Source organism: Macrobrachium nipponense, chromosome 1 (assembly GCF_015104395.2).
Source record: "Macrobrachium nipponense isolate FS-2020 chromosome 1, ASM1510439v2, whole genome shotgun sequence".
NCBI classification, from domain to species: domain Eukaryota; kingdom Metazoa; phylum Arthropoda; class Malacostraca; order Decapoda; family Palaemonidae; genus Macrobrachium; species Macrobrachium nipponense.
In genome coordinates, this window is record NC_087200.1 from 29,626,871 (window position 1) to 29,643,575 (window position 16,705).

A 16,705-nucleotide genomic window follows, 5' to 3' on the forward strand; every position below is an offset into this window, starting at 1 on the left:
AAGACAAAATTATCTAGAATTTCTTTGCCAGTATTTTCGCCAATAATTTGAATATAAATACCCCTTTTGTAAACCTATACCAATGAAAAATATTTTTTTCAGTAGTACCATTATGACTTAAGGTACATTCCTTTGTCAAGTGTTACGACAAAAAACTAATTACTAATATCCTCCCAACAGCTGCACCGACACACTGGATATCTGTACTTTTTCCTACTGTAACATCTTTAGTCCTCAAAGAACTAAGAATCAGTGATAAAAGAAATGACAGTATTTGTGTTCTGCAATTATGGCACATACAGCAGAGATCATCCTTTTCTTGATAGTTTCCAAACAACACCATTATTCTTTCGGTCCACTGAAAACTACCCTAATTGTGTCTTCACTGAAAAACAGTGACTTGTGACCCGTCCTCCCTCGAACAAACGTAGTATATAGACGCAGTGAAAATAAATTTTTTTCACCTAAGGACTAAGGCTCTTGGACAGTGCTTTCACCAAGCCATTACCCAAACTCACTGTGGATCAGACATCTCCTGAAAGGGAGTGTCAACCAGTGACACCCATTTTTTCATCCAGCCATTAACCCGACGCGCTGTAAATAAATTCTCTCTCCCCGAGAGGCACTGCCAAGCATGGCCATTCTTCTCACAAACCCTTTATTTTAACGGAGCGTGAAGAAGTCCTTTCCTGATTTCTGAAAGACTAAAAAAGAATAAGCAGGCAGCTTTTCCCCCTCCATTAAGTAAAAACTAATGGACGAAGACAGCCCATTGCTTTCGGATTAATGGATGTGACAGGCGACACTGTTTCTTTGCGTCTCTGTGTGTCTTCCCAATTCATCCCGTTGCCACGGTGGGAAAATCTTCATTTGGTGTCGTATTCTGTGAAGTAACTGTAAACACGTTGAGGGTATCTCTTTAAATCTTGACGTTTAACGCTAGGCAGATTTAGAGATAAATTCATCACGATGAAAGACGCGGCTAAACATTTCTTATTTGTCTTTTGAGGTAAATTCACGTGGAAAATGATCGTTCCATTTTGTTGTATCCTGAGCATCCTCTATCCTCAATCTCCCACCACCCAAGTCACAAAACCCACGTTAACTTGCTACAAATATCTGTTACTTGTCGTAATTTATCGTGTATATTTTTTGTAGCTACAGGTCGTAAATCTTCCCCAAAAGCAGGTTTAAATCTCTTCTATATGTCAAGGGGAAATGTTCAACGAAGTTAAATATTGGAAAATGATTGTAAACTGTTCAGCTGTGAAACCTCGAGCCACCTGTGTCGTATAGAGTGTCACCAAAAGATTTCTTAATAATTAGATCTTTGGAACTTACGCTAACACGATTATATTGGATGAATACTCCACGGAAATTAATATTAGTTCTTTTTATTATGTGTATGTATTAATATATTATGCATATATTTATATGTATATACATACGTAGAATATGTATAATAAATATATATATATTCATATGTGTACGTATGTATATATATATATATATATATATATATATATAAATATATATATACTCATATGTGTACGTATGTGTATATGTATATATATATATGATATATGTATATTAATGATGTATACACACACACACACACATATATATAATATGTATATATGATATATATATATCTATATATATATATATACATATATATATTATATGACAGATATTCTATTATATGAGATTAATTCTTTAACATTGTGCCAGGTTGTAAAGTTACTCTCTCCGTCTAGACTGCTGAGAAGAAATTTATCGAGGCCGTTAATTCTATAACAATTTCGCATCCTCGTATTTTTTTATATTTTTATATCATACCTTACTCTATGTAGTACGTGTCACAAAGGCGTTTTCACGTCTCATAAAATCCAACCGCTGCTTAGTTATTATTAAGGACTTCCTTTCTCTCTCTCTCTCTCTCTCTCTCTCTCTCTCTCTCTCTCTCTCTCTCTCTCTCTCTCTGTAACCCAACAATACTGTCTTGGGGTTACCGCTTATAAGATGTCTTTTATGCGACTCAGTGCAATTGTTCGCACTGTCCCTTTGTCCTCATCTTTATTGGTTTGTGTCTTATTTCTCATCAGATCTCTTCTACCAAACTGTCTAACTTGTGTTAAGTCTACCTTATTTCACTTTCATTTCTCATGCAACGACGGTGTTGTTAAACTACTTTGTGATATTGATAAACGTGCTGACATTGGTAATTTGAGTCATTTTTTTATTTCATAAATGCAACAAACAAGGCTATTGCTCTCCAGAGGTGTAGGGTCCTCATTTTGTGAGGAGAGACCCCTATATTGGCCATAACCTGAAAGTCCTTTTTAATTAGCCAATAGTTTTGAAGGTTCCCTCTAGAATATTTTGACTCATCTTAGCTCTCTATTTCAAACCGATCAAGACTAATTGCCAATATAGGTTGAAATGATTTCCCAATGAGATGGTTTTAGTCAGCAAATGTGCTATGAATAATGAGCCGTAATCACTGTTACTTTTATGATGTTTAATTTGCGGTTTGTGATTTTCGTGAAGGATGAATGAGAGGCGAGCGCGAGTGTCATTTATGTCACCACCCTAAAACCAACAACTATTACTGTGAGTAATTACTCAAAATATTATTGCTTGGGCCTGTAGTGACATTCTCACGTAGAGCTATTCTCGTGTGCCAAACGTTAGATTATTATACGATTGCGGATTGTCATCCCCCAGGTATGGTGTTCAAAGCCAAATTTTCTTGTGCATTTTCACTTTATAGATTATATTGTTCTTATTTTCATGATTGCAGGAATTGGCCTCTTTTCAGCGCAAACAGTAAATAAAAAGTAAAAATATATAAATGCATGGTTATCTGTCAGTAAAAAATAAAACTGCTTTTGACTGGAGTGTATAGCCATGGGCCTCAAATAACTTAATTTTTTTTTTACATTAAAAAATGAGGTTTAAAATAGTTACGTCCCCAAGTCAGAGAAGAAAACGGAAATCAAGCATGCATAGAAAACTGAACAGTCAAGATTTTTCTATGTTGGTAAACCTTGGTAAACCACCAATGTTAAAGCAGAGTTGCACAGTAATTAATTAGATGTTTATATATATATATATATATATATATATATATATATATATATATATATATCTATATATATATTCATATATATATATTATATATATATATATATATATACACACATACACATACATACAAACATACATACATACATATATACATAATACATACTTACATAAATGCTTCATCATTTTTACTAATAGCCTATTTGTAAATAAAAAAAAAGCATTGTAAACACTAGTGTTTGTTATCAAGAGCCCAAAATAAATTCACGGAGGTTGCAGAAACTTAAAATTCACGTAAAAAAAAATTGAGAGGAAATAATGTATAGCAGAAAGGTCAGTTTGATGAATTAACTTGCATGGTATTTTGTTAGTAATGTGTTCATAGTTTTTATTAGCAACAGAATACAGAAAACATCAGCAGCATTAACTCTCAACATACTAGGTCTGTTGCTGTCACGACTTATTATTGTGAATGATTTACTAATACTATCGTTAGAAGGAAACTAAATTATTCCCACACTGAATTCTAGAGTAGAGTGGACACCAAATGTATTATGACAATTTATTTGTGATAGATGCAGAGGTAGGTAGATAGAGTATATAAAACAAGGCGTGATCCGATTTCCAGCTCACTCGGGCGGCGTGCAGGATTTTCCCCTCACGCTTAAGTTGTAAACATTATATTCCTAGCTTTCAACGAAAATTATAACGTGCTAAAATCTACGGTCAAATAGAGTCGTGTTTCAGCAACAATGATTTTATTAGAAATAATTTTCCTGTACTGTTTAATATGCTCATTATTTATATTTTTTTACATTTTCATTCTAATAAATAAATCGTAAATATCCTATCCTAAGATTCCTGTATCTTTAACTCAATGCGAAACACTTTTTTTTTTAAGGCCTTTTTAGGTGTTCCATAGACCTTTCCTAACCCCCCGAACAACAACAACAAAGTAGTTTGTAGGCTTATTCCCCGAGTAAGCGAACATAAAATGAATTGGATATCATTACAGAATATGCTCACACTCGGAGAACATTGGCATTTTCGGGAGGCTTTCAGCTATGATAAAACTTCTTGTTGATACGGGGGAAATAAACAATACTATACTCGGTTTTTTTCCATCTGTCCACCCGCCTGTGGGGTTTGCGTATGGTAACACTGCGTCCCGGGCTTTAGATAGTTACATTCAGCTTACATTCAACAATAATAATAATATCGTATTTCGAATATTAACGGTGGTAATTTCGCATAGAAGTACAGATTTAAAAAAACACTTTTTCAGTTACCAAATGTACCAACCCAGATGTCCTTTTGTTTTATTTACCTAAAAACTTACACATGAGGTAACTATTTTTAAAGCCCGGGACGCAGTGTTACCATGCGAAAACACCACAGGCGGATGGACATATGGAAAAAAACAAAGTATAGTTAAGCTTAGTTGACTAATAGGTGAGGTAATAGTATAGATTTAAGTGAAGGAATAGATGGACGATTAACACAGCCAAGGTATTCTCATTTACTCATTTGTTGCAGAGATGTAAATTTGACATCAACTTTTGGAATAAATAAAAAAAAAGATTTTTTTTTTTTTTTTTTTTTTTTTGTTTCGTTTTTGATTGAACTGCCAGCACAAACATAAGAATGATATAATATTATATATATAACTATATCTATATATATATATATAGATATAATTAATATATATATATGGATGTGTGTTGTGTGTATTATATATCTTGTGATATATATATATAATGATATATATTATATATTATATAGATGTGTGTATGTGTGTATAAATATGTATATGCTCTAATAGTCGTTCACTACTGTTGTCAGCAGAAGTACAGCTCATGAGTGTAGTATGTATGTATGTATTACCTGTAGCCTACTTATTTTTGGACAGACGCATTATAATCTTCATTTAACGTAACTGTTATTTGCACCTCCACACCCTTAATTTTGCAAAGGTGGGTGGGTCGCAGTTAACTTACACCCGGACCAAAGGATAGTGGTCCCTATCCTATCGGGCTAAAAGGCTGAGAATCGAATGCTGACTGAACAGATAACGGCCGACTCGTCCCTGTGGCCATTTCGAAGTTGCTAATTCTAGATTGGTATACACATGGCTGACTTGGGAATGTCAGTAGAGAGACTTTGCCAAATGTCTATAGAATCTCTCTCTCTCTCTCTCTCTCTCTCTAAGAGCGAAATCCCAGTTTTATTTTTATGGTAATCTGCTTGTTTAGGTTCTGCGTCATGTTTAGAGTCAAATTTATTAATTTTATATTTATTTTTCATATACTATGCAGTGACGATAGACAACTTTATGCCTTTATCTTGCCTGTTTTTAAATAAAAAATAGTGGAACAATAACTGATTGACATTTTAAAAGTTTAAAAAATAAAGAATCTTTCCTTTTCGGATGATGCTTGCAAAAGTAATTTGCTTTTATTATTTTTATTATAACCATTTGAATTGACCTTTCCATTTTATTGTAAAAAAACGTTTTTTTTTTTTTTTTTTTCCTTACATTTGCTATGGGACTTGTGATGCCTGATGTTCTTTTGTTCCGTCCTTTACTGTATCTTGTCTTGTTTTTAAATTTTTTCTCATTTGAGAATTTGATCCAATAAACTACCTTTTTACTTTATCTATCTATCTAGCTAAGTTTAACTAGATTGTTGGGATAGTATATATATAGATATAATATATATATATATATATAATATACATGATGTAGGTATATTACATACATTAATATTAGATTAGATATATCTATATATACATACTAATTAGATATACTATACTATATATATACTATACTATTATATACTAGTTAATTCACTAGTAGACATATATATTATTAATAGAGTAGATATATATTTATAATATATATATATTAATATATATGTATATATACAATCCACAATACCATACAATACATATTATATTATATATATTATTATAGTATATAATATATAATAAAATTTCTTAAACTTGAGGTTGGCTTTTGGGGGATTGGGACACAAGTCACGTACAACTGGGGGACCAGATAAATCCTTCCACCCAACAACCTAGGCACTTAAGTTAATTTCCAATTTCACATGAGCGAAGAACTCTTCTAATACACCTTACGTCATTTTATTATTATTCAAGGGATTTCCTATAAAATATATGTATATATATACACTATGTACACAAGTGAAAGGGGTTAAAATAAGTTTGAGATGCTTATGAAATAACCTGGTCATATATGTAATTCATTTCGATTATTACCGAATATTTTGTGATCTATCTTCGCGAAATGAGAAAATTTATCATTTAGTCCCTCCTCAACTACCTCGTTTATTTACGTTCTCTTGTTACTTCCATGTTTTAATCTGTTTTCGTCTGTGTATCCTCCACAGTCTTATTCCTGTAATCTATGCAACATTTTCTGGGTCTTCCTTTCCAGTTCCTCTTGAAGCTTCAGATTATACACTTTTATTTATTCATATATTCACCAGCTTATTGCACAGAATTCTTTCCGCATGACCTGGTAATTTCAGAACACTCTAATCCGTCCTTTCACCTACGATAACTTTTTTTTTTTCTGTTCATGTTATCTCTAGACTTCATCTTAAAAACTTCGGTCCCTTCCCCAACCCCTTTTATTTATTTATTATTTTTTTTTAAATTTTAACATCCACACCTCACTCCCATAAAGGAGAGTTGGCTTAGGAATTCCATCTTACATTCCCATCTCGGCTTACGTAGACATTCCAATGTTTCCATATTTTTTATTGCGTCGTGTTTGTGGATATTCGTATGAGAGAGAGAGAGAGAGAGAGAGAGAGAGAGAGAGAGAGAGAGAGAGAGAGCATGGTGCCCTTTAGCGTCTCAGTGGCGTGGTCCGTGTGGTGTTGGTCGCGAGTTCGATTCTCGGGCATTCCATTCAGGAGTGAGATGTGTATTTCTGGTGATAGAAGTTCACTCTCGAGTGGTTCGGAAGGCACGTAAAGCCGTTGGTCCCGTTGCTGAAAAACCACTGGTTCCATGCAACGTAAAAACACCGTACAAACAAACAAACAAACCAAGCTCATCTTCTAATCAAATATAGTCAGAATCACTTGTTTCTCTTGGAGGTACGCCTGCTTTTTAATTATGATATTTGAAAACGAGAATGTCTTGGCGGTATGGTACTTGAAATTCTAGGATGTGTTTGATGAATGAGAACCAAAATGGTCAGTAACTGGAAAGGTTCTTGAGATGCATCGTAGAGCATATTTATACTTACTTTAGCAAGTAGTTCTAGGCTTGTGGGATTCCATATTTATTTTCATACTTGTAAACGGGTAATCTCCGTCCGTTATTGTTAGACGAATAAAATTTTCTATGATTCATAATTTCTATTTTGGATACCTTATCCACACGTCACTTTCTGTTATTCGTTTTTCCAGTTATCTTTGTCCTTTCATCCTTTGTCCTGTTTTTTCTTTACATGTTTCCTCTTTGGTAAAAATTATGTTTTAGGAGTCACCCCTTTAGAGAGGAAGCGTCTTATGCACACACACACACACACACACACACACACACACACACACACACACACACACACATATATATATATAATATATATATATATATATATATATATATATATAATTACTAAAAAGACCTCATTCAAACTGGATGATATCTATAGTGGAGTTATTTATTAAAAAGTTACAAGCTCAAGGAAAACCAGTCCTCATTATAAAGTGTCCAAGAAATGACCGGAGAGGTAGGCCAGCTGTATATATCTGTGAGGTTCTTTTAGCAATTGAACTATTGCACAGAATAATTGTGTATGTGAGAGTTTAATTAATATAATACTATATTATATATATATATATATATACATATTTACATTATATTTTATATTTATATGTTTATTCACATACAAACATTCATATACTATATGATATATATACATACATATAGTATATGAATGTTTGTATGTGAAAAAAAAAAAAAAAATATATATATATAAACTTATCACATACACAATGCTTCTGTGCAATAGTACAATTACTAAAAGAACAACCTCACACATATAAAATACAGCTTGCCTACCTATTCGGTCATTTCTTGGGCACTTGGATAAATGAGGGATCTGGTTTTCAAAATAATCAGATCATAATGATATATTATATCTATATATTATATATATTACTTATTATATATATTTATTTATGTATAAATATAATATATTAATAATTATTACACATACACTATATATATATATACATTTATATACCAATTTATATAATTAGAACTATATACTAATCTATATATATAATATCATATATTATATATATATATATGAATGTTTGTGTGTAAATCCCTCCCTACAGTATTTGATGGATTAGCTTGTTCATACTAGGTAATTATTCGGGTTATGACCCATGGTAACGTTCAGTATAGCTATGTCTGGATATTAGGACTTTCTTTCGTCTACTGCAGTCGACACTGCTTCCGAAATGTACCCGAAGTTTCCCTCATGGTTTATGATAGTAACATAGAGGAGGGGTTCTTTGATTATGAACGCTAGCGTAGGCAATACCAAACTGTTGGCATTACCTTGAAAAACTTGCTTTATGAAGGCACTTAAAGTCCCTAGTCAAAAGAAGTAAATCTGTGAATATCGTTAGCGAGTTCTTTCATTCATGCTATTAATCATATTGAATTTTTTTAATAGTATCCCATGATTCTTTTTAGTTTGGTTCCCCATGAAATAACATTCGTTTTCTGTGGATGAAGAATAATCCCATTTTCTCTTCTTTGGCAGGTAACATCATGTGTGAATAAGCCCCAACCTGGGCTGCCGGCCAGCCAAGAGCCGGGGCCCAGGGTACATGGTTTACGTATATCTACAAATACCACCATTTTAAGGGTAAGTTAAAATGGCTTACTTTGATTTCAAGCAGAGGCAAGCATGAAACTCCCTCTGTCTTTTGTTTCTTATATGTGTAGTGTACCTAATGCAGAGACTTGTTTGTCTGTTCGGTGGTTATTGGCAAAAAAAAAAAAGAAAAAAAAATTCCATCGAATTATTTATCAATTACTGAAAATATAACTGTTTTACATGTCTGCCTCTCTGCTTATGTACATCTGTCTATCCAATATATATATATATATATATATATACTATGATATATATATATATATATATATATATATATATATATATATATATATATACACACGCTTATGGGAATTTTCAGCTATAAATTTGTTTAGAAATGTGGGAAGCATGGATGCCCAAGTAACCAACTAAAATGCCGGTTTTCATAATCAACCTAATAGTATGTTTTTGTATAATTCTAACCGCATTATGTGCTGTGGTATTGTATGTGTAGCTACCGTAGACTTTCACCACTTTCTTAAGTTCGTCAACTGAATTGTGCAGCAAGCAGGTGTTACCATAAAAATTATTATATATATATAATATATATATATATATATATATATATATATACATAAATATATATATATATATATAACAAACAAAGATGTTCACATTGTGAAACTATGTTTACTATAAAAAAATAGTAATTTGTAAATCTCTGATTTTTGTTTCATCTTGCTATAGGTATTTATAAAAAAAATTCCTCTTACGTACTCTTCAAATTAGATGCTATTTTGCAAAGAAATTAAACGAGAATAGTTACTCCATTTATTAAAAAAAAAAATTAGACCCTATTTAGTGGAATTTATTTTTCTATTTTGTTCGTATTATACACATTTATTTCTCACTTCAACAATCACAAGAGCACTGGAAATGATGGAAGGAGCTTAGATAATCGAAATACAGTTGTTTAGTAATTTGTTCATCTGTAAATGTTTGTATATAATTAGAAGAAAATAGAAGTATAAATTGTACTTAGTTGTAGTAGTTTAGGTTTCCTATTTTTATAACCTTATATATATATATATATTATATATATATATATATATATATATATATTATACATATATACATACATATATCCTAATATATATATATATATATATATATTCCCTATTATAAAATTCATAGTACTGTTATACCTACTTCAGTTATCGGCAAGATTAACCCAATTCCACGAAATCGATCAAGTGTCATTTTTTTTTTTTGTTTTGTTCGCCAACCCGCTCCTGTCACACCTCGAAGCCGAAGCCGGGCAGGCAAGTGAGTGCCGGTCTGCTGTCGTGGTGCCATTCGGTGCCACCACTGACGTATACTGGGGGGAGGGAGGAGGAGGAGGAGGAGGAGGAAGAGGAGGGGGAGGGGGAGGGAGGAGGATTTGGAGTAGGGGTAGGGAGGAAGGGAGAGAGAACCAGGGTAAAGCACATGTGACCCGTTTCCGACTATTTTTGGTCGATTCTTTTGTCTCTCTCTCTCTCTCTCTCTCTCTCTCTCTCTCTCTCTCTCTCTCTCTCTCTCTCTCTCTCTTCAGGACGTCGCTCCCGTTTTAAGTGAGGCGTGATAATTATCGTTTTATTTCAATTGATGGACGATTAGGGTTATTATTCATTGGCTTTATGGCTGCTGAGGTAAATGCAGCGTCTAATTTATTCTCTCTCTCTCTCTCTCTCTCTCTCTGAAACATAGACAGAAACATAAGCTTATGATCAGGTATCAGAGGATCGTGGGTAGGACCGAGTTCAATTAGTATGACCTACTCAAAACTCTCTCTTTCCTACTCTCTCTCTCTCTCTCTCTCTCTCTCTCTCTCTCTCTCTCTCTCTCTCTCTTGTACAATTTGTCTTTAATAATATTGATGCAATAGTATTTATTTGAGCAGCATTACTAGCAATATAGACACATCTAGTATGAGATTAAACTCGTGTTGAATATCTGCGTTTGCACCATCAACTTTCAATTTATTTTGCTTTATATTTGGTTATACATTTATATTCTCAGGCGTATATATGTATATATGTACGCATACATATACGTATATATATATATATATATATATATATATAGGATATATATATATACATACATACATACATACATGTCATGTAAAATATATCATAATACTTATCACAATGAATTCCTTAAAGAGTAACAAATGTGATAATCTGTATTTCAAACACACACACACATACACACACACACACACACACACACACACACACACAACCACAAGGCTGGTATAGTCCACACTTGAATGCAGGAACATGCCAATATAGGCAAAAGCTGTCGGCTAATAAACCCGTAAGATCACGTATTCGGGTGGGGGCTTGACCATAGGAAAAAGAAAATAACGGATGAAGGATATGATTTTCACGGATCCATAGCACCGCTATTCTAAAAGTAAAAAATAAGTACTAATATATTACATGATATATATATATATATTATTTATGAGATATATTCTAACTTATATATATATTTATATATATGTATACATATACGTATACCAGTAAGTACTTACATGTGTGCGTTTGTGTGTCCGTGTGAATATAGTGAAAATAGGGAAAGTTTTTGCATGAATATACTTTACTAAAAATAAAAGTGTGAATGATTATCTCATAACATTTTGTACACACACACACACACACACATATATATATATGTGTATATATATATATATTTGTGAGTATGTATATGTATGATATTTATACATATACTTATACACCCCCAGCAAGCACTTTAGTAATGCAAAAAAAGTTACGCGCGAGTTCACATTGTCTTAAATTTATGCTTGTATATTTACACTAACACTTTCGCTATTTTTACTAGACATACGCGCACGCACATATGCATATATGCATGTAAGTATTTATTTACTGTATACACGTTCCTTGCGCAGTCAAAGTGCCTCTGCCATCATTAGTCCAGGGAACTGTGTTTGTTGACTCTGCCTTAGTTTTAATTGCGCCATTACCCAGATTAGTCGACAGCCAAAATCGAACGCCATACAAAGCAGATGTCGCATCGGTCAGCATGACAAAGTGCAGTTTCTCTTTCTTGAGATTTCTGTCTCTGTTTTTTTTTTCTTCCTCTTTGTTTTGGTAGCCGGATTGCGTGTCTTTCTGTTGACTTGTCTTACTTTAATTCCGTCTCTTATTCTCTGTCCTTTTTTTTTTTTATTTCAATCCTGTGTTTCTTTCTCATAGAGTACCGTTACACTGTATTTTTCTTGTCAGTTTTTTCTTTATTTATTGGCAGTTAGATTGGAATTCTTTGTGTTTACTTGTGTTTCTTTTAATCCTCTCTCTCCAGTTCCCTGTCCTATTTGTAACCTTGTGTTTCTGTCTCATAGTGTGCAGTTACTCTGTCTTTCTCTTTTCCAATTTTTTCTTTATTTGTTGATAGAGTAAAAGGCTTTCTATCTACTTGCATTGTTTTTTATAATCCTGTCTCTCTTGCTTTCTGTCTTTTTATATTTTTTATTTATTTTACTTTTTTTTATCTATGTCTATTCGCTCTGTCCTTATATGTCATTTTGATGGTGCGGTTTCATACCTTTATCCAATATCTCTCTCTCATGCAACTATTAACCACTTGCTATGTTATATTTTGCCTTTTTTTAACTCTCTCTCTCTCTCTCTCTCTCTCTCTCTCTCTCTCATAGTAGTAGTAGCCATCTTGCTTGGTGAGACGTACCCGCGTGAAGTCAGATTAATCAACAGATATCACAAGTTTAACATACGACTAGAATTTGAGAAATATCTAGAAGTGTTCGTGAACTATCGGTGATAAGATTAGTGTGAAAATAGTAGGATAAAGCGTCTTCTAAGTTAGTTTAACAAGTGTAATACTGAAATCAGAACAAGATGGCAGTAAGTTCCAACTGCGGGAAGAGGTGGCGTAATTTAGCTTGCTTGGCGGATTCGCAATACGATGAGGTAGCAGGAAGGGAACTGGCATTTCTCATCTATGAAATCAGCAACAGTCCTAACCAAAAAGATACAAAAGCATTCATAGATATATTAGAAGGATATAATCCTTCAAACTGGAACAAATCTAATGAAAACATCTTGAAAATAATTGAAGAAGTTCCAAATAAAATCCAAGTGGTCAAGAGACTCATAAAGAAAATATACATAAACCAACATACTTCCGACAAAGAAAATGAATAAGGTGAATCTTGTGAATATCCTAATTGATGCATTAGGAAAAAGAATGCCAAAAGCATGCAAACTGTGTAAGGTTTGGTATAGCATAGTCAATCCACAAAACCTAATCAGAAAATGTGCTGCATGCAAGATTCTGACCCATCCACAGTGTGCTGATGGTAATGCAAGATTTGAGAAAAGATACAAGAATTTTGTTTTTTGTTCAACATGTCTATCATGGATAGACAATGATTAAATCAAGATTGAATGTACAAATAGTTGAGGATGAAGAGAAGAAGGAAGAAGAAGAAGAAAAAGAGAAGAGGAAAACGGAGAGAAGTAAACAAAGTAAAAATGAAATGACAGAAAAAAATAAGGAAAACAAAGAACAAGATAAAAGTATGGATGCAGAGATACTCATTGATACTACATATGAGGCAATAAAGCAGCATACCTACGAAAGAAATAAAATTACGATATGACAAACAAAAAGCAATCCCGAAGAGGCTCTACCCAGATCTACACAATGACGGGAAAGAGGAAAAAATAAGACAGAAAGACAAAATCTGCAACCTTTTGAAAAGAGGGAATTGCAGATTTGGAGAAAGATGTTACTACAAACATCCTAAGGTATGTCAAAACTATGAAATATATGGTAAATGTGCATACTTAGATGGCTATGGGGGGGGGATGATTGCAGAGATCTGCATCCAAAAAATAGTGTAAAACCTAAAAGAAGGAAAAATGATGTAAGTTCGACAAAAAACTGCAAATATATGCACCCTTTAGCCATGAATCATAATCAAATAAATAACCAACCAAGTAATAAAATCCAAAATAAAAGAAAAGAAAAACAAATAAAGAGAGAAATCAAGAATATCAGGTAAAAGAGAAAAAGCAAACCACCAATGAGATATGGCAGAGGTGTCAGCAAAAAAATTTCAAAGCATCAGCTCCGAAATTCTACTCAAGAGATAATAACTGTATTTATTATGCAAGAGGATATTGCAGAAACGAGAAAATTGCAGATTCAGACACAAAATGAATAATTATGATGAAGGAAGATCAAATATTATGGAAAAGTTGGATTTTTTAATGTCAGAATTTCTGGAAATGAAAAAAAGAACAACATACCAGAAACAGGAAAGAGACATGGGAAAATCCTTATTACTACCAATATTAAAATGAAGGAGAAAACACGCAAACCATCATAGTGATGAATGCGCAGGGTTTAGTTACGAGTAACTCAAAAAGAAAAATAGAGTACTTAGAAGAACTAACCCAAAATGAAAAGAAAATAGATATAATGAATATAAGTGAAACCTGGTATTCCCAAGAGACTGGGAATGATGATCAAAAATAATAGGGTTCCAAACTTATAGATCAGATAGAAAAATAGGAATCAAGGGAACCGCAATATATGGGAAGACAAAAACAAGGAAAAATATATGAGAAATATAGTAACTCAGAATGTGAACTAATAGCGGTAGAATTTGAAACATAGAATATATAGACCTCCTAATACTAAAGAGTTTGACTTAATAATTGAAAAATTGGATGATATATGTAGAAATCACAAGGAACTGGACTAGGTTCTCCTATCTGGTGACTTCACTTTCCTTGTTTCGTAGAATGGAAAGAACGAATAGGAGATTCTAGTGGTTGTACTTATACATATAAAAAAGAGAGTAATAGTAGTGCAGAAGATAAGATGCAATTTGAAAAGCTATTAGATATGCTACTATAATACAACATTCACAACAAATAAACACCTGCCAACAGAAAGGAAAATACTTTAGACCTAGTATTTGTGAACGAGATGAATTATGTTAAAGAAATAATAGTTTATAATGCGAGTATTTCAGATCATAATGTCATAGAATTAACAGTTCATTCCAAAGCAAGTGAAAATAGAGATAAGCAAGAAATGAAAAAGTGGGAAGGATATGGAAAATACAACTTCTACAGTAAAATATAAAATGGTCAGAATTAATGAAGAATTAAACAAAGATTGGGATAACATTTTCGTAAGTGATGACATAAGGGTAAATACGGAGATATTATATAAAATATTGGAGAAAAATAGTGGTAAATAAAATATACCGAAGAAGAAAAGTAAACATCATTCATGCATACAAGAGACAGAAGGATCTTGTTCCAGAAAATCAGAAAGTGGAAAACAAAGGTCTTGCAAAAGAAAAAAATGCATGGAAAGTTATAGAACTAAAAAGTAAGATAGAAAATGCAGAACAAAAGATTATACAATCAAAAGAAAATGAAAAACGGGACTTGGAAGAAAAAACAAAAAACCCTATTAAATATCAAGCAAAACCCCAAAAACTATTATACTCATATGCGAAGAAGATGAATAAAAGAAGAATAGAAATAAGGGCCGGCCCTCTGAGAATTGAAGGGAGATTAACGAATGAAAAAAAGAAAGGAAATTTGCAACATACTGGCAGAACGATATAAGAGAGAATTCACCCCTAGAATAGATAATGAAGATAATGATATAGAAGTAAGGGACGAAAATAGTGAATATTTAGCTGACATAGAAATTAATGAAGCTGATATTGTGCAGGCAATTAATGAAATTAAAAATGGAGCTGCTGCAGGGCCGGATGGAGTCCCTGCTATTTTTGTTAAAGAAAGTAGTTCATTCTATCGCAAAGCCACTTGCAATATTATTAAGACAAAGTGTAGATACAGGCAAGATTTATGATGAGCACAAATTAGCATATATCACCCCTACTTTCAAAAGTGGATCAAGGACTAGAGGCAAGTAATTATAGGCCTGTGAGTCTAACATCACATATTATGAAAGTGTATGAAAAGGGTAATGAAGAAAAATATTATGAAACATTTAATAAAAATAATTTGTTTAATATAGGACAACACGGTTTTTTCGTACCCGGAAAAAGTACACAAACCCACTGTTAGTCCACCGTGAGAACATATTCAAAAATATGAAAAGCGGAAATGAAACAGATGTGTTTTATCTAGACTTTGCAAAAGCTTTGACAAAGTAGACCATAATATATTAGCAAGAAAATTAGAAAACACAATATCGTAGATAAAGTAGGAAGATTGGTTTAAAAGAATTTTTACACAACAGAAAACAGATAGTTATTGCAAACGTGAGAAATCGGATGAAACCAAGGTAATATCCGGTGTGCCACAAGGTACGGTGTTAGCTGCAATATTGTTTGTTATTATGATTGAAGACATAGAACAGTAATGTTAAGGATTCGGTAGTGAGTAGTTTCGCTGATGACACAAGAATAAGTAGAGAAATTATTGTGATGAAGATAGGAACGCTCTACAAAGAGACCTTAACAAAGTATATGATTGGGCAGAGGTAAATAGGATGGTATTTAACTCTGATAAATTTGAATCAATAAATTATGGAGACAGAGAAGGAAAGCTATATGCATATAGGGGACCTAATAATGAGACAATCACAAATAAGGAAGCAGTTAAAGACCTTGGTGTGATGATGAATAGGAACATGTTATGCAATGATCAAATAGCCATTCTG

General features: G+C 32.8%; 1 protein-coding gene across 2 annotated transcripts in view; it reads left to right on the forward strand.

Annotated features, from left to right (window-relative positions):
- The window catches only part of LOC135219194 (RING finger protein nhl-1-like), a 109,184-nt gene that overhangs the window by 27,034 nt on the left and 65,445 nt on the right, over positions 1-16,705 (forward strand). For both annotated transcript variants that reach the window (XR_010315388.1, XM_064255749.1), the window contains exon 2: positions 8,903-9,007. The gene's annotated coding sequence lies outside the window, so the exon portion shown is untranslated. The remainder of the gene's footprint in view (positions 1-8,902; positions 9,008-16,705) is intronic.